The sequence below is a fragment of the Ambystoma mexicanum genome, chromosome 1p (genome assembly GCF_040938575.1).
Source record: "Ambystoma mexicanum isolate Mex_15411 chromosome 1p, UKY_AmexF1_1, whole genome shotgun sequence".
Classification (NCBI taxonomy): Eukaryota; Metazoa; Chordata; class Amphibia; order Caudata; family Ambystomatidae; genus Ambystoma; species Ambystoma mexicanum.
This window is the reverse complement of record NC_090921.1, coordinates 872,422,003-872,445,100: the sequence shown is the minus strand read 5'-3', so window position 1 is coordinate 872,445,100 and position 23,098 is coordinate 872,422,003. Positions and strand designations below refer to the sequence as shown.

Sequence of the window (23,098 nt, the reverse complement as noted above, 5' to 3'; positions counted from 1 at the left end):
TCATAAATACGTAATCTATTGTGGAGGAGGTTATCCCATTTGTCCATGTGTACATTGGTCCCATCGCCGTGCTAGATAACCTCTCACTAGGAAAAAGTCAAATAATTCAAAAAGTGATTGCCAGCTTTGTTTTTACCCCACTTTTGAGGTATTTATCTTGTGTAGCGCTCTTTTATTGAAATCTCCTGCAAGTAAGATTCCCCTGAAGGGAGTGTGTTCCATCCAGTTCGTTATGGCCTCTGTGATTACCCCTTGGACCAGTTTAGTCTGTAGACCACCCAGAGGGTTGTAGATATTTATGATTAATATGTTATCATCCAAAGACTTACTGGAGGTTAGCAATACGCCTATTAACACATTCAGGGAATCTTGTATTCTTGTTCAAGGGACCAGTTTTCAGTGGGACCGAGCCCCCCACTCGCCCTGGCTTTGTTGGTTTTTATCGCCTTTTTAAATAGTATTTGAAATCCATCAATGTAAAAGGTTTTTGTGCACCATGTTTCTTGGAACATAAATATGTCCACCTACAAGCTGTTTTTGCTGCTGCCCGTCTGGCTGTCACTTCCATTGGGGCAAAAATAAGTGTTATCACTGCATTGCCTTTCAACACTGGTTCCTCCATGCCAGCCACTTGCTCACAAAGAAGGATTCATAGATTAAAAATAGATGAAAAGGCCATAGAGCCCTGGGATGGTGCCCGGGACTTTCAACCTTTTCAATTGAAATAGGCCTCAATACTCAGAATGGGGACTAGCCACTGCCCTCATATTGCCAGTCAGCAGTCTAACAACATGGCTATATAATCCATTATACATTACTAAAATATGGGTCCTACAGTGGGCACTTTGTGGCGTTTGCCTTACAAGCTTCGTTTGCTGCAGCCTGTCTGGCGGTCACTTCCATTGGGAAAAAAAGAAGTGTTATCACTGCATTGCCTTACAACACTGGCTCCTCCACACCAGCCACTTGCTCACAAAGAACGATTCATAGATATTCAGTGCATATTCAGTGCTTCAACTCCCTTTTGGATCGCTGTACAGTGAAATATCTAAAGAGGCAAACGTACCTGTGTCGGGGCCTCTAACTTCTATAGCATTCTAATGAGACTCTTCTGGTGACGCTTCAATGTTACAAGCAGTTAATTCTCTCCTTCATGTCTGAAACCACACACTTAAGACCTGCTGTGAGAATGAGCTGTCTCCTCTCACCCCTACCCTTCCCATGACTCATGACATGCAAGTACTAAACCCTCATTACAATGTCAGTTTCCTAAGAAATTCATGCATATCACTGCAGGTGGTCAAATTAAATGTTTTACGTTAGTAATTGCAGGCCGTTTGATAACAGCAAAGCCCAGAGGAAAATGGCGTTACTGTGAGTTAGATTATTCCAGTGTTCCAGCCTGTTCACACAGTTCTGTTGTTTCTATGTCTGCTCTCGTACACAAAATCCGATTCTTAGCAAGCACACTCTGGCACATGGCCACTGCAGGTAGATACTTATCCCCCCTAGATTCCACGCCTCTATCTGCCCAGAGATTATATCGCTGTGTGCTTAGATACACACACCTGCTGAGGCCAGGCATCCACAGAAATTAACATTGTGCTAAACAATAATGCACCATTTTGCGCTTCATGTCGGATTCCTCCCGCTTCTAAGCGCTGCAGTAAGACACATGGGTAAGTTAATTTCTGAACTGGGTGCCCCAGTACCCCAATAGCGGATGAAAGGACTGAGGTGCATGGCACAAGATGGGCAGAGTTCTAGTACTGTGGTATCAGGTATAGCGAAAGCTGCAGGCAGAGTGTTAGCACGGCGGCTGTTCAAGAGTAGGTGCAGAACAAATGTTGCTACTCAGGCTTGGAGATGGGGTGACGGTAGATAGCGTGTCGGCGGTGGGATTTAAAGCAAAGGGTGTTGTAGACATGGGGTGCTCTGCAGAGAGGGCATTGGGTGTAGAAAGAGGGGGGGGGGCTCACTGTGCAAGGATGCCATCAAGAGTGGGCCCACATATGAGGAGGGTGCAGGCCACGCAAGGAATACGTGCAGAAAGGGTGCTGGCACACAGGGATTACATAGAGAGGGTCCTATGAAGTGAGAATGCTGGGCAGTCAAGGTCGTCATGAACTAATGTTGCTGTGGTTCGGGTAGAGAAGATATTAGGCAGGGAACACAAGGGTAACGGGGCTGGTGTAGATGTATGCAGGGTCGGCACATTCAAGTGTAGTAGGCGAACCCGAGATGCAGTGCTTTAAGTGGGGTAAGAAATTGAGGGGGGGCCCTTGTTTGGGGACGTGGCTTTCATTGTGGGCGTGGCCTAAAAGTGCACAAATCATAGTAAGGTGCGCAAACAAATATATAAATGTATGTGAGCATTTATATGTTTGTATGCGTACTACTATGGTGTGTGTACTTTTCAAGCCATATTTTATAAACATAGCAATGTTACATATTTCTATGTTTATAAAAGGTGGCTTGAAAAGTGCACAAACCATAGTAAGTTACGCACACTTGTGTGCTTACCTTACTATGGTTTGTGTACTTTTCAAGCCACCTTTTATAAACATAGATATTTGTAACATGTTTCTATGTTTCTAAAAGATGGCTTGACACGTAAACAAGTCAAGGCATCTTTTATAAAGCGTTGATGACGGACAAAACAAACCGCAAGGTGGCTTTGTCCGTCGACAAAGCTTTATAAAAGATGCCTTGAATTGTGCACGTTTCAAGCCGTCTTTTATAAACATAGAAATATTTCTACCTTTATAAAAGATGGCTTGAAACGTACACAGTTCAAGGCATCTTTTATAAAGCTTTGCCGACGGAGAAAGGCACCTCGGGCTCTGTGATTTATCTGCTCAGAGCACCACTGAGCCCGAGGCGTCTTTCACCCGCATATTAGATCACGGAGCCCGCGGGGGTCAGTTGACCTGGGGAGGGAAAACAAAGGGACAGTAACTTCCTCTGATGACCCTGATGAGGGGTCATCAGAGGGAGTTACACTAACTGACAGAAGTGCCGCCAGCCTCAGCGTCACTGTGGCTGGCTGGCTGGCACTTCTGTCAGCTTGGCCGACATACTGACTGGCGCATCTCCCGTCGCGGCTGCGGCCGCGGCGGGATAATGCATCCAGCCAATGTTGTGTGGGACGGGGGGCCCCGGCTGGGCCCCGGCTCAGCCCCACTTTATGGAGACTGCCGGGGCCCGGCCCCGGCAGGCCCCGGCCCACTTAAAGCACTGCCGAGATGTGACTGCAAAACAAGCAAAGTTAATATGTGGTGTCGCGCTGAAGGATGTTACTCCTTCATCCGTCATCTTGTGAAAATATCTTAAAGTGCTGAAATGTTTATTGTGGAAGAAAACGATTACATTACTCCCTAGAGAAGTGTGTTTTCCCATGTGACATTTAACTTTTGAAAGTTGTGTGTTAGCACGGGAGTGCTTGAAGGAAAAAGTCAATTTACCTGCGGGTCGAGTCCTTCCTGTGCCCCCGTGTTTGGGGACATAAGGGCCTTGGGTGTTGTGGGTGTCCCATGACCCCCACTCGCGATGCCCGTAAGCCCCCAAGCGTACACAGACAAACACCGAGACGTCCGTACTGCTCGGGCTTCCCGGTCGCACTACCACGGCCGGGAACGCCCACTTTAGTTATACTGCACGCGGCAGCGTGCAAACATCACGCCGCCGCATGCGTGTCCCTTAAAGGGGCAGCGCCACACTCCTCCTTTTTCGGGAGGACAAACAACAGTACTTTAATACTAAACATCACAAACCAAATAACATGTCAATACAACACTTCGAACAGTTCCCCACACACCCCTTTATTCACATCCACCCGGGTCCCCTTAATTAACCTTCCAGGCCCTTGGGCCAATCACGATATATGTCCCAGGATGTAATCGTTGAGGTAAGCGGGTTTCCCTCACCCAGCCCTCTGGGGGTACCTCCCGCTTACCTCTGGCACAGGCAGTCCATCCGATGGCACTCCCCGGGCGGGGACGTGGGTGGTGAGTGTTGGCCTCCTCCGTCATCGGGCACCTCCATTAAGTCCGGTTCCATGGGGGGCTCAGTTCTAGGATCCCCTAGCTTCTTAAAGAAGCTCACATTGCAGGTGACAGCCGACCTCCCGTCCGAGGCTGTCACCATGGACCCCTTGACAGCCACTACATCCAGTGGCTCTGGTTCGTAGGGGGGTGAGAGCTTTCCATGGGGATGTATGTTCCTGATGAGGACCTCGTCTCCCGGCTTTAGATGCTGCAGGGGGAGCCCTCTTCTCGTGTTCTCCTGCTCAGTTCTCATCCGCCGGTCCAGTTCCACCTGTTGGTCGTCAATTACCTCAGGCTCCTTCTCCCCCACCTCAGGCAACAGACCTTGGGGGCACCGCTTAAACAGCGCTTCAGCCGGTGCCACCCCATGGAGGCATGCGGGGTGGTGCGGTACACCCGCAGGAACTGGTAGAAGGCCCTCTGCAGACACTGTCCCTGGCCCTGGGCAATCCTGAAGGTCTTGTTCAGTGTCCTCATCAGCCTCTCGGCCTTGCCATTTGCCCTGGGCCATAGGGGGGTGATCTTCCTGTGCTGTACCCCGCATCCCTCCATCAGTTCCAAGAACCGCTCGCTCTGGAATGGGGCCCCGTTGTCGGAGCACAACGTATGGGGAAAGCCATGGGCCGCAAACACCTTCTCAATGGCTACCACCACATGCTCAAAAGCCTCCGAGTCGACAAATTCAACCTATGGATATCTCGAGTATTCATCCACGACCACTAGGAAGTGGGTACCCAGCGTCGTAGATCCAAAGTCCGCGTGTACCACCTCCCAGCGCCGTGTCCACTGAGGCATCGCCTCTATGGCTGGCTCTCTTTGCAGAGGGGACGCCGCCTGACACCAGACACAGGCCGCCACAAAGTCGTCCACCTTCCGTTCTAACTCTGGGAACCACACCTTTAGCCTTAGCTGGGCCTTGGTCTTCGCAGCGCCCTGGTGTCCATGGTGAGCAAGGGTGATCACTTCTTTCACCTTTGACTGAGGGACAACTATCCGGTCACCCTTGAGCAGCAGGCCTGACGCCGAGAATGACAACTCTTCCCTGACCTTCCACAGCTGCTCTAGCCTGATCTTGGCCTCATGAGTACGCCCGACCAGGGACTCTAGCACCGACTTCCAGGATCCCTGCTGCATGGAGTGTCTTAGGATCTGGAAGCACTTGTTCCTTGCTGCTGCTGCCTCAAGTTCTTTGAGTGGCATTGCATTAGGGGTGGCCGCCTCCAACACCATGTGGATATAATCATCAGCTTCCTCGGCACAAGTGTCTTGCTCCCCCCCTCGATGCGCACCTGGATGTCTGGAGAGATAGTCCGCACTATTATTAACCCCCGGCCGATACACCAGAGTGACCCCATACTACAGGAGGGCTAGCATCCACCGCTCGATCCTCGCTGGAGGTTTGGATGAAGATCTTGCAAGGATGGGGAGCAGGGGTTTGTGGTCTGTCACCACTGTCACCAGGCGGCCCAGGACATATAGCCTGAAGTGTCTACAGACCAAAAGCACTGCCAGAGCCTCACGCTCAATTTGTGAGTACCGCTGCTCGGTCTCGGACAGAGCCTTACTGGCATAGGCCACCGGGCGGACACCCCCATCATCCCGGTCTATCTGCGTCAGGACGGTCCCAGGCCGAACGGGCTTGCGTCCACAATGACTTCCGATGGTAGGGCAGGATTGAAGAACGCCATGGTGTCTTCAGCCGCAGGTGCACCCTTAATGACCTTGAACGCCGCCTGCTCGAGAGGACCCCAGTGCCAGGTGGACTCCTTCTTGGTCAGGGCCCTCAGAGGTTCAGATGTAGAGGTGAGATTCTGGATAAAACGTCCGCAATAAGTAACCATGCCAAGGAAACTCCTCACATCGGACACCGACTCAGGTGGTTGGGCTTTCTTGATGTCCTGGACCTTCCTCGGATCCGGCGACACACTTCCCACTTTGAAAACGAAGCCAAAGAACTCGATGGACGGGCACAGAAATTCACATTTCTCCCTGTGAAGGGTGAGGCCCAGCGACTGCAGTCGCTCAATTGTCCTTGCCAGCCACCGCAGGTGGTCCACCTCAGTTCTGGCGAACACCAAGATATCATCACTGATGTTCAAAACGCCCTCTAGGTCTGCAAGGGCGCCCCGAATAATATTCTGGAATACCTCCACTGCCGAGGACACACCAAAACTAAGTCTCTTGTAGCGGTAGAGTCCCCGGTGAGTGGTGAACGTCGTGATGTATTTTGATTCAGGGTGTAAGACCACCTGATGGTAGCCCGCCCGAAGGTCCAGCTTGGAGGAGAAGAACCGGGCACCCTCCACCTCTGCAATGATGTTGTCGATCGTTGGGGTAAGATGTCTCTCCCTTTTAATGGCTTTGTTAGGCAGCCTCATATCGACACAGATGCGGACAGAGTCAGGTTGCTTGGGTTTCCTTGCCACAACGATCGGGGACACCCAGGGAGTCGGACCCTCCACCTTCTCGATGATGTCAAGAGTCACAAGATTGTCCAGCTCTTTGTCTACCTGCTCTCGAAGATGAAAGGGTACCCTGCGATGTTTCAGGGCAATGGGCTGCACAGATTTGTCTATGTGCAGCCTCACCGGGTCACCGGCCCTCTGTCCAATTCCATTGAACAGAACGGAGTACTTGTCAAGTAGGTCGCTGATGTCCTCAAGATACACAGAATATGCGATGCTGACGATGCCAAGGGCCTCGGTCGCTGCGCAGCTCAGGACAGTGTTCGTGCTTACCAGCGTCACATAGAAGCGTGCAGTGATCTGTGAGCCATCATGTTCCACCTTCGCCACAAAGGCGCCGTCCAACGGGATTGGTTCTGAACCTCCGAAGGCAAAGATGTGGGCTTTCGGTGTGACCAGTTTAGGGGGCATGTCCATGGCATCGTAATGCCCCTGGGCCATCACATTGACCGACGCACCCATGTCCACGAGGACTGGGACTGGTGACTTACACCACACACCTTGGTTGTCGCCTGTTCTTCGATTTGAGTGCCCCCACACTGGAAATGAAGAAAATGTTCTCTTCCTCTTCTTCCTCCACTTCTTCCACCGGAGCACCCTCCTCGCTCTGATCCACCTGAGCCACGTTCGGCGGCGATGCTGGCGAAGGAACCCAGACCGAACCGGGCCTCTCTGCACCATCACAGGCAGGGCTGCCTTGCACACCCGAGAGAAATGATCCGGCAGACCACACCTTCCTCATGTCTTTCCAGCCGGGTGGGGTAGGTCATACCCACACTTCTGGCATGACTCACCAGCTCTTCCAGCTCTGTCACGGAGTCCAGAGCCAGTTCTCCTAACGCCTGTTCCACCTCGCCACACAGCACACAACTCCTCGGTCTTGACCGGCCATGATCCAGCCTCCATCCTGGATGCTCGAGCTTCAGACACTTCATGGCAGCGTCCCAGCTCAAGGATGCGAGCCAACGTGATGCCTGGTTCTCTTAGCACTTGACGTCTCAGTTTACCAGATGAGCACGGCTGGATGAGCATAGTTCGTATCATGTCCTCCGCATCACCCCATGCACATGCCAGCGACAGGCACCTGAGGCGGCCATAAAACGTGTCCAAAGTCTCATCTTCCTTCTGCCTTGCAGACAGCATCACAAATCTTTCGTAGTCTGCATTGGCGAGGAGCAGAAAATGAGCCTGAGTGCTGTCTTTGCCGCCGCATAGGTGCCGTCCGCTGGTTGTAGCGACTCAAATATCTCTTGCACTGCAGGTATTGCCGCATATAGCATGGTCGCAAACATACTGTCATCATCCGTCACCATTGTGGCCCTGAAATACATGTCGAGTCGGTCCACCCATCTCTTCCATCTGGGCCCCAGGCTGGATGGTGGACCCGAGACATCGAACTCAGGAATAGGCTGTAGAACCGCAGGGGCCCGTGTTTGGGCCATGACAGGAGGTGGTGGTTGAACAACCAGTTGCGCCACTGATGGTGCCTGTTGTAGCAGAGCCTGAACTCCTGCTAGGGCCTGAGGAGGCTGCTGTTGAGCTGCTGGCTGCCCACCGTCCTGGGGAGGCTGCTGTTGAGCTGCTGGCTGCCCACCGTCCTGAGGAGGCTGCTGTGGAACTGCTGGCTTCCCAACCGTCTTGACCGTCCTGAGGGGTTGCTGTTGGACTGCTGGCTGTCCACCGTCTTGATCACCAGGCCCGTTCATGGGCTTGAGCGCACAGGCACCCCCATCGTGGATCTTGGGGGCTGCAACTCACCCCCACCACCACAGCACAGTTCTGACACACACACAGGCAACGCACAGTCCAACCTGGCAGTGTAGAGGATGATGGCAGAGGATCCACCCCCACAGAATGTCTCAAACACAGACACAGCAGCTCGACATGATGATGAAGAGGATTAAGAACATGGAAAGTCCCCAGCTACAGCAGCTTGTTGTGATCATGAAGAGGATGATGAAGATGTAAATCCTCAGCTGCTGTAATGCTGTGATCAGGCACAGATGCTCCAAAAATTGAGCCAAGGAGATTTTGCGCTAAGCAGGCCCAGCCATTTCAGCCCTTCACCTCGCTTTCACTCGACGTAGGAAACCCAAAACTTGACAAAAATCTGAAATTCGGGCATGGATGTGCAGGTATAACTGCCTGCTAACAGTTTGTCCAAAAATTTGGCCTAGATGCCTCTCACCGTGCAAACCATAGCTCAGTGAGTGTCCACGGATGAAAATCTAAGATGGCCACCTGCCGCGCGTTTAATGCACGGCCTACGGCATGAAATTAAAACTTCAACCATCTCCGCTTCAAGAAGAAAAATTGATGTGACGTTCACCGCTGGGCCCAGGAATTCCACTGACCTCGTCACCACTGTTGTGGGTGTCCCATGACCCCCTCTCGCGATGCCTGTAAGCCCCCAACCGTACACAGACACACACAGAGACATCCATACTGCTCAGGCTTCCCGGGCGCACTACATTGGCCGGGAACGCCTCCTTTATTTATACTGCACGTGGCGGCATGCAAACGACACACCGCCGCGTGCACGTCCCTTAAAGGGGCAGCGCCACATGGGGGACCACAAACGCATTGCAGAGATGGCATGTTATGGCAGTTTCAGGGGTCGAGTGAGATTTTCTGCCCCAGTCCTGCGGGCTCATAGCACTCCTCACCTGCTGCAGGTCTCCTTCCACTGTGCAGGCGCTACTTCTATCTGCTTTACTTCTTCTTGATAAGCTCTGCTGTCGCCTAATGCTGACCATACTCTGGAAAAGATGCCAAGGGTAAACAACTGCTTCAAATCGTCAGTGCTGCTGACCCCCTTCCTCTGTCCATATTCTCTGTAGAAATGCGGGACCCGACCTGGGCAGTCTTGCTCTGGGTTTGCTGCCACTGTGACTTCATTGGGCAAAGCAGAAGACCTTGACACAGGCAGTATCAGACACATTGCATAACAGAGACATTCTGCTGCTGAGTTTCCAGGCTATGTGAACATGAAAGTTGCAAGTTTGCAAGCAGCATGCAGAGTTCCCTCAGCAAGCACAAAATTCAAACGCTGTGGAGGAGGCAGCATCAGACAAACACAACTCCATGACAGAACAACATGTAGTTGTGTTTAGTGGAAGTGGCCAGCAGAAAGCAGAGCTGCACTTCATGTTAGCAGCCGTAGATTTTGAAAAAAAAATAAACGTTACCAAATGAACTGCTAATGGTGAGGCAGACCCAGGTAGACACAGCAAGTGCAAAACATGGACAGAGGGGCAGGCTTAGTTTTCAAAAGGGGCTGGACAGGGAGGAGGGATGCAGCTTGATTGACAGTGAAAGCAGGAAAGACAGAAAATTAAGCAGGGGAGGACAAAAAATGAACTAGCCCGATTTCAGGAGTGAACATTTGTAACGCACCTTATTTTTAATATGCAGACAATTCATTTTTGTAAATTGGGACAACCATTCAAATAACATAAAGAATAAAGCAATGAGGAGCAGAATATAATCACTGGAATTGGTTTAGGGAGGTGTAGATAACCGAATGCCCCTCCTTTTGCTAGTTTGAGCTCCCTGGCCGATACTGTCGGCCCAGCACTGACAATGTCAAGCAGGGCTGATGTAAAAAAAATAGAGCCTGTTTTCAGTGTGTGTGCAACTCCATAACAAAGAGCTGGTAGTTCACTTTCGCACAGGAGGTGGGAAATGTAATCTACATTTTGTCTGAACCACGGTCTTCAGCATGCCTTTGTAAAGCGTGATATTATGATGCAGTTATTATTTGTGTGGATCTTTCATCATATCTTCTACACTTTTCTCCCATTTGCTCATTGGGGATCCTTTGGCTTGACACATTTGTTATGTTTCTAATGCATCTTCTATGATGTACTTGGAGTGTAGTGGGAGAGTTGTATACTGGTCCAAGATGTTGGCTGAAGTAATAGGATCTACACGTTCAAATTGACGAGTTGGTGGTGTATCCTGAAATATTTGGGTGGTTTCTCATAAGTTCTCCTCTATGTTTATATCTTTGTAGTATTCATTGTTTTCTTTTAGATATTGTTGGGCTTGTCTAACCTTGTTTAAGTCGACCAGTCGTTGGCACTTTTTTGTCTTTTGTTGGTACACCATTAACTAGTACAATCAAAGATTGATCTATTGGCCGTTGTACTCCTAGAGTTTCTACATTCTCTTTAAGATATAATAGCAAATATACTACTTTGCCACACATGCATTTTAGTAACTCAGAAGGAGGTAATTTGGCTGTTTTGGGTTGAAGGCATATTGTACCTTGAAATGCGTATACTGTTTGGATTATAATGCTCTCATACTAGTTAAATTGTTGGACAGCCTTTGGAAGTTATTAGTTACAGCATGTGATGACATTGATTATTGTCAAGCTTTGTATGCAGTATTTGCAAAGTATTGAGGGGTGAGTTATTTTGTATTTATTTTCTGTTGTTAGATATATATATTTTTTTTTAAACAATTTTTATTGGTTTTTAAAACACCTACAAAAAATAAACCATCGAACTCAGCATTTCGTTTACAAACTTTCAGGCAAACATTTACATATATCATTGCTGTTTTCCCCCCTCACCCCTTTTAACTCGGGCCTACACCTAGATTATTGGGTTATCTCACATGGGGCTAGTCCCTTCGCCATTCTCGGACATGTCGTATTCACTGGAGTCCACATGTGAGGATCCCGACAATGTGGCTACCATTTGTCTCCAGGCTATCAAGGAGCCCGCTTCCCCATCTTCTCCTCTATTAGCCGCCTCGTGCCATACCACTGTCTCTGTGTCTATCCATTTCAATAGGTCATTCCACCATTCCTCTAGCCTGGGTCTGCGAGTTGCTTTCCAGCCCATGGCTATCCTATGTTTTGACAAAGTGTAAGCCAGGTCCCTGAGTTTGCTGACATGTTTCAGGTTGCATGGTCTTGCAAACCCCCCCTAACATGCACGCCCACACTGATTCCACGTCTAGCTTGATTCTTTTATCAGGCAGACGCAACCTGACTTCCTCCCAAAATTTCCCATCTTTCGGGCACGCCCAGAACATATGAATCATCCCGGCATCCACCTCCCCGCACTTGGGGCATTTCTGTGCTTCGGTACCCCCAAATCTGGCAATCCTCTGGGGTGTCATGTACGCTCTGTGGGTAACATATAATTGGATCTTGTGCAGTATTGTGTTCCTAGACACCTTTTTATGATATCTTTGGGCCCTTTCCCACTGCCCGTCCTGCGTTGGTACCCCTGCCTCCTCCTCCCAATCTCACCTCAATTGGAGCAACTCTACTCCCACTCTGAACATTACCAATTCGTAGATCCGGGATACCTCATGTCCTCCCTCCGAGACATTGCATATTGTTTTTATGGCAACGTCTGGTTGTTCTGCTAGTGCTGTTTCGGACCACCTCTCCTTCGCCCTTTTAATTATTCTAGTGTAGTTGATGTATTGCCCCGGGTGCAGCTCCGCTTTATCCATTAGCGTCTGGAAGTCCTGAGGCTTCCCCTCCTGCCATATGTCTCCCATGGTCGCCAGGCCCGGTGCCTCCCAGTATTTACGGATCACTTTCCTCAATTGTTCGTCTGTCCTGCTTATCGCCACCAGAGGTGCCTGCGGGGAGCATGGGGCCGGGCTACCCAGGGCCCGGCATGCTCTGCACCATGTACTCCAGCCCCAGTTCCAGCAGTCTCGATCTCCCATGCAACTCTGGTCTAGGCAGCCATATCATTTCTTTTAGGAAGTAGGGGTAACATTCCCTTCTCAACAATCTCGACTCTGCCGTCTCATCTTCCGACAGCCACCTTACAACGTACTGTAGCTGCCCTGCCAAGTGATAAATTTCAAAATTCGGCAAATTGATTCCCCCCTTATCGTACGTATTCTGTAATTTCCACAAGGCTACTCTGTTTCTGGAATTATGCCACAAGAAGCCTCTACACAAACTCAGGGACATCCCTGGAAGACATACTTGGGGACGAGGTACAACCTCTTGCACCCTGGACTGCATCTTTGTAGAAAAATACTCCACTACATAGACATCTTGGTTTTAAATCCCATGAAAAACAGTGATCATGCACTGTTAACATTAACTTGGAACTCTTGGGTCCAGAAATCTGAAGATACTTTCTTAGGAACCCTAACAATAAATCAAGGGTGGAACAGATTAAAGATTGCACAGATAGATGTGGGAATGATCACATCTAGATACTTAGAGATGATAAAATTGGGTGGCTTGGGTTTGGATTATCCCCCTCTTTTAGCGATGTTTGAAGAGGTGAGAAAGGCATTTAGACACTGGAAATTCAATCTGAAGCACCAATATAGTAAGGTTTTAGTTGAGCAGAGAAAACTTCTAAAATCAGATCTTAGAAGGTTAAAAAAAGCTGGGGGACCAACATTATGTGTGGAAATAAAAATAAGGAAACAATGGACTGGCTAATATCCTTTAAAGTGGCCAGAGGCCAAGAGGAAGCAGAGACAATGTTGAGAGTGATCTGCAAGAAGAACTCGAAAGATACATGGTCACTAGTTAACCACACTGCTGCTCAGCAACAAGTGCTTCTTAGAAACGGCGTCACAGAAAATAATTGGGATGACCATTATACAAAAGTGTTTGCCATGACTAATAGAGATTCTAGCACAGTGAGTGACAAATCCTTAAGGCATGGTCCTTCCTAATTGAAAAAGATGACATCATGCAGCTAAAATCCAAATTTAATTCCTCACATGAACCAGGGCTGGATGGCCTGACAAACTTCATGCTAAAGGCAGCTCCTCAGGCATGGTCTATTTTCATTTTGTTTTTGTTTAGGCAGATTATGAGAATTGGAGATCTGCCTCCCTCCTGGACCGCAGCCATTATAGTTCCGATCTTCAATAGGGGAGACAGATCATACTCTACAAATAGACCAATTGCATTGTTAGATGTGCTGGGTTGCGTCCATCTTCCTTAACATCTTTACGACTTGGGCACACAAGGGAGGACACTCTGACTCGCGACAGACAGGTTTCACAAAATGAGTTGGCACTGAGCTCAGTCTCTATCTGTTGAATGTGATAAAGCTTTGAGCTATCAAGGCCAAGTCAAAACTATTCTTGGCATTTGTGGATTGGCAACAAGCATTCAACAGTGTAAACTGCAAGAAATTATGGAATAAACTACGATCATTTAATAGCTCGAAAGATCTGCTACAAGCAATCAAAGCTTTCCACACAAACACCTCGGTATGGATCAGATCAAATAATCAGGTTGCATTATCTGGAGACATTAAGACTGAAAGAGGAGTAAAGCAAGGGTGCCCATTGGTGTCTGCACTTTTCAACATGTATCTGTCAGATATGCATGTCAGTTTAAAGTTTAAACCAGGCCAAAGCTTTTCCACCAAAGATCAATGGGCGTTCCCTCCCGTGGCTAATCTACGCTGATGATCTGGTCCTGGTTGACCAGACCCAAGTTGGGCTGCAGCAAAGACTAGATCAATTGCAAGCATATATGTCCTCCATTGACCTTGCAATAAATGTTAAAAAAAAATCTAAAATGTTGGTACTAGGCGCACTGAGTGGAAAACATGAAGCCAACTTCAGATGGAGGGTGGGACAAGAATATCTAGAGCAAGTGGATTCTGTATTTTATTTGGGAATTCGCTATAACAAGAGCATGGATGAACATCCTTGGGCTCTAGAACTTAAATCAAAAACCAAAATGCAGGGTTCTATACTACATGCAAGATATGGCAAATTTATATTAATTCCAATGTTAACATTTTATAACCAGAAAGTTGTTCCTGCTTTAACATAGGGAGACAAGGCTGGTTTAAATCTGTCGTGGAAAATCTGAGAGACATTGGAGGGGCTGTTTTAGAGGAAGATCTTGGGCCTACCAAAAGAGTCTCCCAGTAGTGGCCATCAGATATGAACTGAGGCTTCCATCTTTACACTTAGTTCTTCTTTGGAAAGCACTACTGCTGCTAAGGAAAATTTCCAGGACTGATTTGGCCCATACCCATACAAAATATTATGTTCACCCTGAAAAGAAGAACTGTTGTGGCCCTTGACATAGTGGCATGATAAATACATGACACATTTGCACGCCTTGGGCATGTATATAGAGACCCTGATAAGCAACCCTTGTGCAGTCAAGCAGAAGCTGAGGAGGCAGAATTGGATAGAAACCCAGAACCACAGAACGCATTACAATTTGGCGCTAGACTTATCATTTCAATCTCGATCAATGAACACTGTTCTTGGATATTTGATGAAGTTTCCTAGCAGGTACCATTGAAATCAGGTTACATTTATACCCCACTAAAGAAATACTGTTTGCCAGGAAACAGGATGGGTGGGAAGAAAACATGTGTTGCATCTTAAAAATGCAAAAAACTATGGAATCCATAAAACACTTGATAGCGTATTGCCCTGTGCTAATCTCACAGAGAACCTTACATTTAAAAATGCTTGTAGAACATGTGAGCACTTTGTCTGTGGATGAGTGGTGGAGCCTATTTCTGTTGGGAGAGAAACTGTCCTGTGTGTTTGCAGGCATAAACTCTTTCGACAAAGTTTTGATTGTGTACATTGGGTCTGTCGGCGGCTTGGTACCCTTTTTAAATTGTGAAGTGTTTAAATATGGTTTTCTGTTTGTGGACAATTTGAAGTGTTTTAAGATGTGAAACGCTAATAATAAACTGACCACAATAAAAAAAAATAAAAAAACAAGAGAAATAGGACTGTACCATGAACTCTGGGAGGGTTCAATTACCCCTAGGTTCAACATTTAGGTGACCTGAACCTTGATTCAATCCTGGACCTTATCTGACATCCTGTAACTTTTCACAGGCATGCTATCTCCAGTGTCAGTGTTTAGCTTGCACTGTGCTGTGAGACAAGGAATCTAGGAGAGCAGGGGGACAACTGTTCAAATAAAGTGTGATAGTCCTTCTGTTGTCTGGATGTCAGTTGTGGGAAGTTTCATTCCTTCCAGGATGCGATCTGTGGGTTTTCCTTACAGTAGGGCAGTGAGAGGCTTGCTTACTCCTTTCTCTTTTTCTGACACTGAGAGCAGAGAAGTCATTTTCTCACAACTGTAGAAAGGATTGCACTGATTTTGCACACTATGGATATCCTGAAGGGTTTGAAGTTTGACCAAATAGGTGACTTCCCCTGTATGTTTAAGGACAGCGGAGGGGTTGGTCCAATTGCTGGCCCCATCACAAGGGCATTATGGCCCTCTTGGTACCCACCTGAGCTTCCTTGTGGTCATACCACTCCGTGAGCAGGACCTGACTCACTTTAAGGTTTTTCCTTTAGCTTATTTGTGAGCTGGAAGAAAACTGAACAGTGGTGTTTGGAAGGTTTTACATTAATCGTAACTACTGGCATTTTTTTAGATGACCCCATAAGCATTGTTCAGCCTGCAATCTCATTATCTAAGGGAACATATCATATCCTAAACCAGACAAAAGTGCTACTGTTGGTGGCATCCCGTCTGCATTAGACCACAAGCAATCTCAGGCATGTTTTAACCTCATTGGGCATCATCCCTGAGGTTCTGATGGGCCATATGGGGACTCAAAGATCAAGACCCATATCTGGGATGGATGGAAAGTTGTGACTGTATCATGACAACACTTGGTGTTGCCTTGGACAACTCTCCAAATCACTGTTTTGCACCTTTTGGGCCATTGGAGAAGGTACAGTGCTTCTGAACTACTAGAACGCTTCTCTACTTTTTCATTACGTTACTACTGTAGATTGCATTAAATGCAGATAACATAATACACTGTATATTACATTGTAAGTAATATTTGATTTGACTGAAATGAGAAGTACTGTAAAATTATATTGGACAGTTTTCATATGTTTTGTGTTTGTCTATGTCAGTAAATTGGTGATTGATGGTACCATAGTCATGCTTATTTTTTTTTGTTTATTAAACTTTATTAAGATTATAAGAAGTAAGAACAGTACATTATTAATAGCATTGCAGAATTTCATGAAGAGAAAGATCAATCAAAATATAATAAATGGGAATACAATCATATATTTTATTTTTAATTTATTTGTTTAGTTTCATAAAAACTTTACAAATGTATATTACGTCTTCTAAAATCATCATAACAGACTAAAAACATACAATTGTACATATACATTTACTTTTCACATATTTACCATGGGTTTTTCCATTTTCTCCATGTACTCATCGCAGAACCAGATCAGGCAATACCTTATTACAAACATCTTTCCAGCTCCACGGGTCTCAGCGTACACTAATTCAGTTTACATCATCGGGTCTCAAAATATTCTGACATGATTCTTTAAAATATAAGTAATATACATTCTTATCATATACATATTAATTAAATTCATGAATCTACTATATTTCATCCCCTATTACCCCTATATTCCAGCAGCCATATCCATAGGTTGCGATTAAGTACTAACTACGATTCTCACAACAGGACAATTATTCGGCCTTGTTCTAATTCGCAGCCATAAATGATACAATGCTATATGCAGCCCCTGTCACTCCGTATTGAGGCAGTGTACCCAAAATGAATCACTTTTTATTGCCTCATAATCATGCACTAGGTGCCCCAGCGACGTCATGTATTCAGACCCTAGAACACACCACTCTGTTAGTACATGCCGAGGAGTCTCCAAAATATCTGACTTCTTACAGATTCTGCAAAATCTTTCATTTCATGGAAGTTTTAATTGCACACCAATCAGTGCCAGTAATGGTAGCTGGTTGGTGCGTAGTCTCAATCGGAAAGATCTCACAGCTACATTTGGCCATTTTCTTAAATATTGTTAAGTTCGCATATACTTATAGGACACACCATTCACAAATGTATGCGACGGGAGAGTCTCAAGATGTTTGCAATTGCCGGCTCAGTGCCACATTTTTATTTTTCCTTATTAATAACAATCTTAGTATATCAAAAGGGGTCCTTCTTGTGTATTCAGGTGACCATTCTAATGCCTTAAATAATGTCTCTGAAAGTTTCTCGAATCTGTCGTTGATACATGTTCTATTATCTAACAAACAAAGCAGTTCACATTGGGGGGTAGAACGTATTTTTAAATGTAACAACCCATGCTTCTTCAGCAACTCTCCTTTCAGAGACATAAACCCCAACTCAAGGCATATATATTGAACTGGTACTGACTGGCTAAGATTCAATATTGTTCTCCAGAAAAGTCCTTCTACTAAATCAAGCCATGACAGGTCTCTCATTGCCAATAATATATTTGCAGAATTAGTAGCTAAATGAGGAGGGCCAAACAAATAGTTAATGAGGGAGGTTCAACAACATTGAGATCTGCAATCGAGTTGAAGTTCATATACAAACGAGGGGACAGACATAATACAAACACTATAACAGAGTGAAGGGGGAGGTATCTATAGCAATATGATATTTGTTACTTTTGATACATAGCAATGGGAAAATCTGATGATCAAATTAAGGAATCAGGCGATACCCAAAAAGAAAGGAGAGAAAGATCAAATAGTAAAGTTCAAGCCCCATGCGATGAACATGCATTAAAACAGTCTAGATAACAAATAAAAAAGCCGAAATAGAGGCCTTAATGGGGTCAGACAGGGCCATGGAAGAGTAGTTAAATATATAAGTAAGGTTGGCTACATCACAGGGATGTACCAGGTGTCTTTCTAACACACACCAGGGGGGAATGTCTGAGGAATTAAGAGGAGCAAGCCAGCAGCAGGATTGTTTAAGAAGAAATGGTGAATGATATAATTTGAAGTCCGGAAATCTAACCCCACCCATGTCATATGGGTATTTTAACTTGGCAACAGCAATCCTCTTACATTTACCTGGACCCCATAAGAAATTGAGAAGAATAGAACAGATAGACTTGAAAAATGAAGGAGACAATGGGACCGGGAGGAGTGGCAAGTGATATAAAACAATGGAGGTTACCATCATCTTAATGGTGTCAAGCCGACCCAACCAGGAGAGGTAAAAGAGAGACCACATTGAGGTTAATTCGCTAAGTCTGTCTAACAATATTTGCAAGTTAAGTTGATAGTATCACATATTGAGGAGGCCAAACAAATACCATGATATTTAATTGAATCACTACACCATTGGAAACCAAAGACATCTAAGTCATGCTTGACACAAATGGAGTGGAGGGAAAAAGTCTTGGATTTATCTTTGTTAAGTTTGTAGCCAGACACTAGGGAAAATTGATGGAGTCTACTAAGCAGATGAGGAAGGTGAAGTTTGGGATTCTAAATAAGGATAGAAATATCATCTGCATAAGCTGCAATTTTAATCATCGAATTACCACATGAGGTCCGGCAATATTTCTGTCTGATCTGATGAGTTCTAGCAAGGGTTCGAGAGAGAGAATGTAAAGAATGGGAGAGAGGGGACGGCCTTGTTTAGTTCCTCTACGTAAGGGAAAGAATGATGATGATTGACCATTAATACTTATCGATGACTTGGGACAAGAGTAGAAAAGTTTAATAAGGGAAATAAACTGCTCGCCACAGCCATGCCATCGGAGCGATTGAAACATAAAGTCCCAGTTGACCCGATCGAAAGCTTTTTCCACATCAAGCGCAACTGCAACGTAGCCCGGTTTATCTTTCTTGGCCTTAGAGACTACATGAAAGGCGTCAAATAATAATCTAGCATTTGCAGGGATGTAACGCCCCTTCACATACCCAACTTGGTTGAATTTAATCAAAGCGGGAAGAGATGATTAAATTCTGTTGGCTTGAATTTTAGCAAAGATCTTGCTTTCAACATTAATGAGAGAAATTGGTCTATGGTTGCTGGGAAGTGTGGGATTTTTATCAGCTTTGGGGAATAAGATGAGTAGAGCCTTGTAGAAGGATCCTGAAAAGAATTTCTGGGAGATAAAGTAGGAGAATAGCGATTTAAGTTTAGGGGTAAGGGAATGAGCCACGCTATCATATAAAATGGTAGAAAGGCCATCTGGCCCAGAGGCCTTTCCTTTACCCAACCCCTTAATGGTGTGAGTGATTTTAGGAAATAAAATATCACTTCGTAATGAGACAGGTCAATTTTGGGATACAAATGTCTATTAATATTGCTGAGAAAGGAATCAATAGTCTTGTGGGGACAGTGGTTTCAGGAGTGTATAGGTCTGAATAGAATTGTTTAAAACAATTTAAGATATCATTAGGGTGATTAAGGGAGGTGCCAGATTTATCTTTAATGCTTGATATATATGTTCTTTCCTTCATAGCTTTGAGATAAGAGGCAAGGGACTTCCCAGCTTTGTTGGAAGTCTGCTAAATCTTGGTCATATATTTTAGTAGAGGCCCAGCAGTTAATTCAGTGAGCTCATTGTTAATTTGAAAACGTAAGGCCATGACCAGACAGAGGTTTGTTGCATTGGAGTCTTGATAGTAATATTTTTCAGCGTTGGACAGTTGGATATAAAGATCATCAAGATGTTTTGTAAGTAGCCTCTTTTCTTTGCCAGAATAAGCCATGATATGGCCTCTAAGCGCAGCCTTAAACGCGTCCCAATTGGTAACTACTGAAATATCACAATCAAGCTTTTCAGCAAAAAATGGTTGTAGGAATGATTGAACTGATTGAATAAACTGCTGGTCTTGCAACAAATAGTTGTTGAATTATCATCTGGACGACAGCTTTTTGATGTCCTGAAAATTGAAAGAAGTGCAAACAGGGGTGTGATCAGAAATAATAACCTTAGAGAACGAAGAGTCAATAATAGTGCCCGTAAGAGATTTGGAAGGGGAAATGTAATCTAGATGGGAGAGTGTATCATGTGAAATGTATAATCTAACTGCGTAAGATGGGAAAGCCTCCATGAATCAACTAGACCAGTCTCAGCAAAGATTTGTGGATTTTAGATGTTTTGAACACACATTTAGATTTCCAATCTAGGAACGGGTTGAGGACTTGATTAACATCCCCACACACAATAAGATTGGAGAAATCATTTTTGAGAATCAATTGTTTCATGGAAACCCAAAAGCAAGGATCAGGTAGGGTAGGACCATGGATGTTCAGAATGGAAACATGCACAGACCCAATCAAAAACTTGACACACACCCATCACCCATTGGTGTCAGCATCTTGGCCCAGAATCTTGAATGATAATTTCTTACTAAGAAGTATCGTGACTCCATTTTTCTTGCCCACCGCAGGACTTGCAATAACTTCTTTTATCCAAAGGGATTTGAGTTTCATCGTTCCGGCACTTGATAAGTGAGTTTCTTGTATGCATGCCACTGCTGGCTTGAGTTTATTGAGATGGGATATAATCTCCCACCTCTTTATTGGATTATTGCAACCCTTAACATTCCAAGTAAAACAAACCAGAATAAAATGTTCAATGCCAGAACAATATGAATCAATGAAGTAAAGAAACGGTTGGGACCTCCCATAATTGGGACAAGACATAAACAGAAAACACACAAGGATGAGGGGATAGGGAGGGGAAGTCTGATCAAGGACTGCCTATTTGGAGTCAAAAAGTGAGGAAAAAACCTTACATTCAGAAAAAAATAAATCAACAGCGTATATGAACAAAATGATGATCAGACCGGGAAGTGGGAAAAAAGGAAGAAAAAGGCAAAAAGGGGTAGGTGACACCTACCGAGCCATCAAAAGGAAAAAGATGACTCACAGCAGGAGAGGGACGACACAACAGTGCCCGACTCACCAATGTTATAATATAAAATTAGTAACGACATTGAATAAAGCCTGATGTGGGCGAGATAACAAGAACCTCATATTCCGGAAGAGGTAGAGGCATTAACAGGTGACGATGTGTCCATGCCCTCAGACTTAATGGAACAAATAAATGCTTTCAGGTCAGCAGGATCATCAAACATGGCAGTACGCCCCTCGTGTGTAACTTTGAAGGAGCATGGGTGATATAAACCATATCTAATATTGAGCTGCTTTTATGCAGGGTGGAAGGATAATAATTATTTTCTGCATAGAGCTGTACCCCTTGCAACATCCTGTGAAATATGTAATTTACTTCCATGCCAAGAGAGAGGGATTTTCTCCTTGATTGGTGAGATTATTAGCTGGAGCTGAGTAAATTCAAGCAAGTAGAATATAAGAGTTCGGGGAGGAGGGCGAGGGGATGCAGAGTTTCTTCATGGACCAATATGATGAGCTTGCTGTTTATTGAATGATGTCTCCATTTGTAGATGAAGCATGGCAGGTAGTAACTTCTCTATAAATGCGATGGGGTCCGAGCCTTCACAACCTTCAGGCAGGCCTGAAATGCATAGGTTGTTGTGTCTGCTTCTATTTTCCGAATACTCATTATGTCTCAGGAGGTCTTTAATAGTTTTTTCAAGTTGTGCCACTCTAGGAGAAACATCCTCCACAAGACCTACCCTTCTCTCCACCTCTTCTATTCTGTCTTCAAATCCCTTCCATCTATCATTCAATTGTTGAAGTTTTTGATTAGTAGTCTCGATGAAGGGCTTTAGTTCTGTAATTTCTTGTAGAATGGTTTCAATGGCTGGGTCCGCCAAGCTGAGCGGGGGTGGTGAATCACTCTTTGGCCTTGTTTGTTGACAAAAGATTGGTATCTTTAATGATAGACATTGTTTTTTGATTATTTCTACCAGTTGCCATTGTAGCCTGAGGCACCAGGTAAGAGACACCAAGGATAAAAACAGCTAATTAAGAGATGCAGCTGCTGTAAATACAAGCAAGAGGTCCAGAAAAGGGCTGTGTACTTAAAGATGCAGAGGGTAGTAGCGAGGATTGCGCAATAACCAGAAGTTGGCCCCAGAGAGTTGTAAAAGGGTTAGGTTATCCAAGTTCTGAATTAATTCAGAGAGACAATTCAGACAATATATTGAAAATGAGCACTGATGTCCATAGGTTGCTTAGATATCTTTTATTTGTACTCTCTTTTCCTTAATCGAAGTTTTTCCTTTCACATTGCTTTCTGTCTATCTCCTTTTCTTTTTTCTTTTCTTCGTCCCCTTTCCCTCTTATTTAAAATATTTTGTCCTATGCATCAATGTATTAGTAGAAATGTAAACTCCCTTCAAACTTCCCCTTGAGGGCATAGATAAATAGCAGCATTGAAGTACACAGAGCCCGCAGGTGGTGGCGCTGATGTTAAGATAGTGCCGACAACGCCCGAGCTGGCGCACTATGTTCCGCACAATGCTGGGAGTCTATGCACGCGAGTCGGCCGTTGTCAGGAGCAGCTGGCGCTTGGATGATGAAGTGCAGCGCACCGGCTCCCGCGTCAACGAATAGAAGTCGGGACTTCAGCTTAAGACTGGCCGAATTTAACCGCAACTCCGGAGCAATGACACGTCGAGAAAACAAACAGGTGAGTTAAAGAAATGCTGTGATAATTACGAGGTGAGTCGGAGCTGCGGTTTTAGGTGGCCATCTTCCACAGCGCATGGCCATGCCCCCCACCATAGTCATGTTTAGGATATAGGATTTTGCCAACTATTATGGAAAAACTGTGCTAATAGGTGGAACGAGCAAAGTGGCCCACAGCTAGTTTTTTTTTTATAAAAAAAACCTTTTTTTTTGGTAAGGGGTAGCAAGACAACAGAGGTTGCAGCTG

The 23,098-nt window shown here is 45.5% G+C and overlaps 1 protein-coding gene across 1 annotated transcript in view; it reads left to right on the top strand.

Moving 5' to 3' along the window:
* Positions 1–23,098, top strand: part of VAT1L (vesicle amine transport 1 like) — a 1,329,730-nt gene that overhangs the window by 799,009 nt on the left and 507,623 nt on the right. The gene's annotated exons all lie outside the window — the stretch shown is intronic.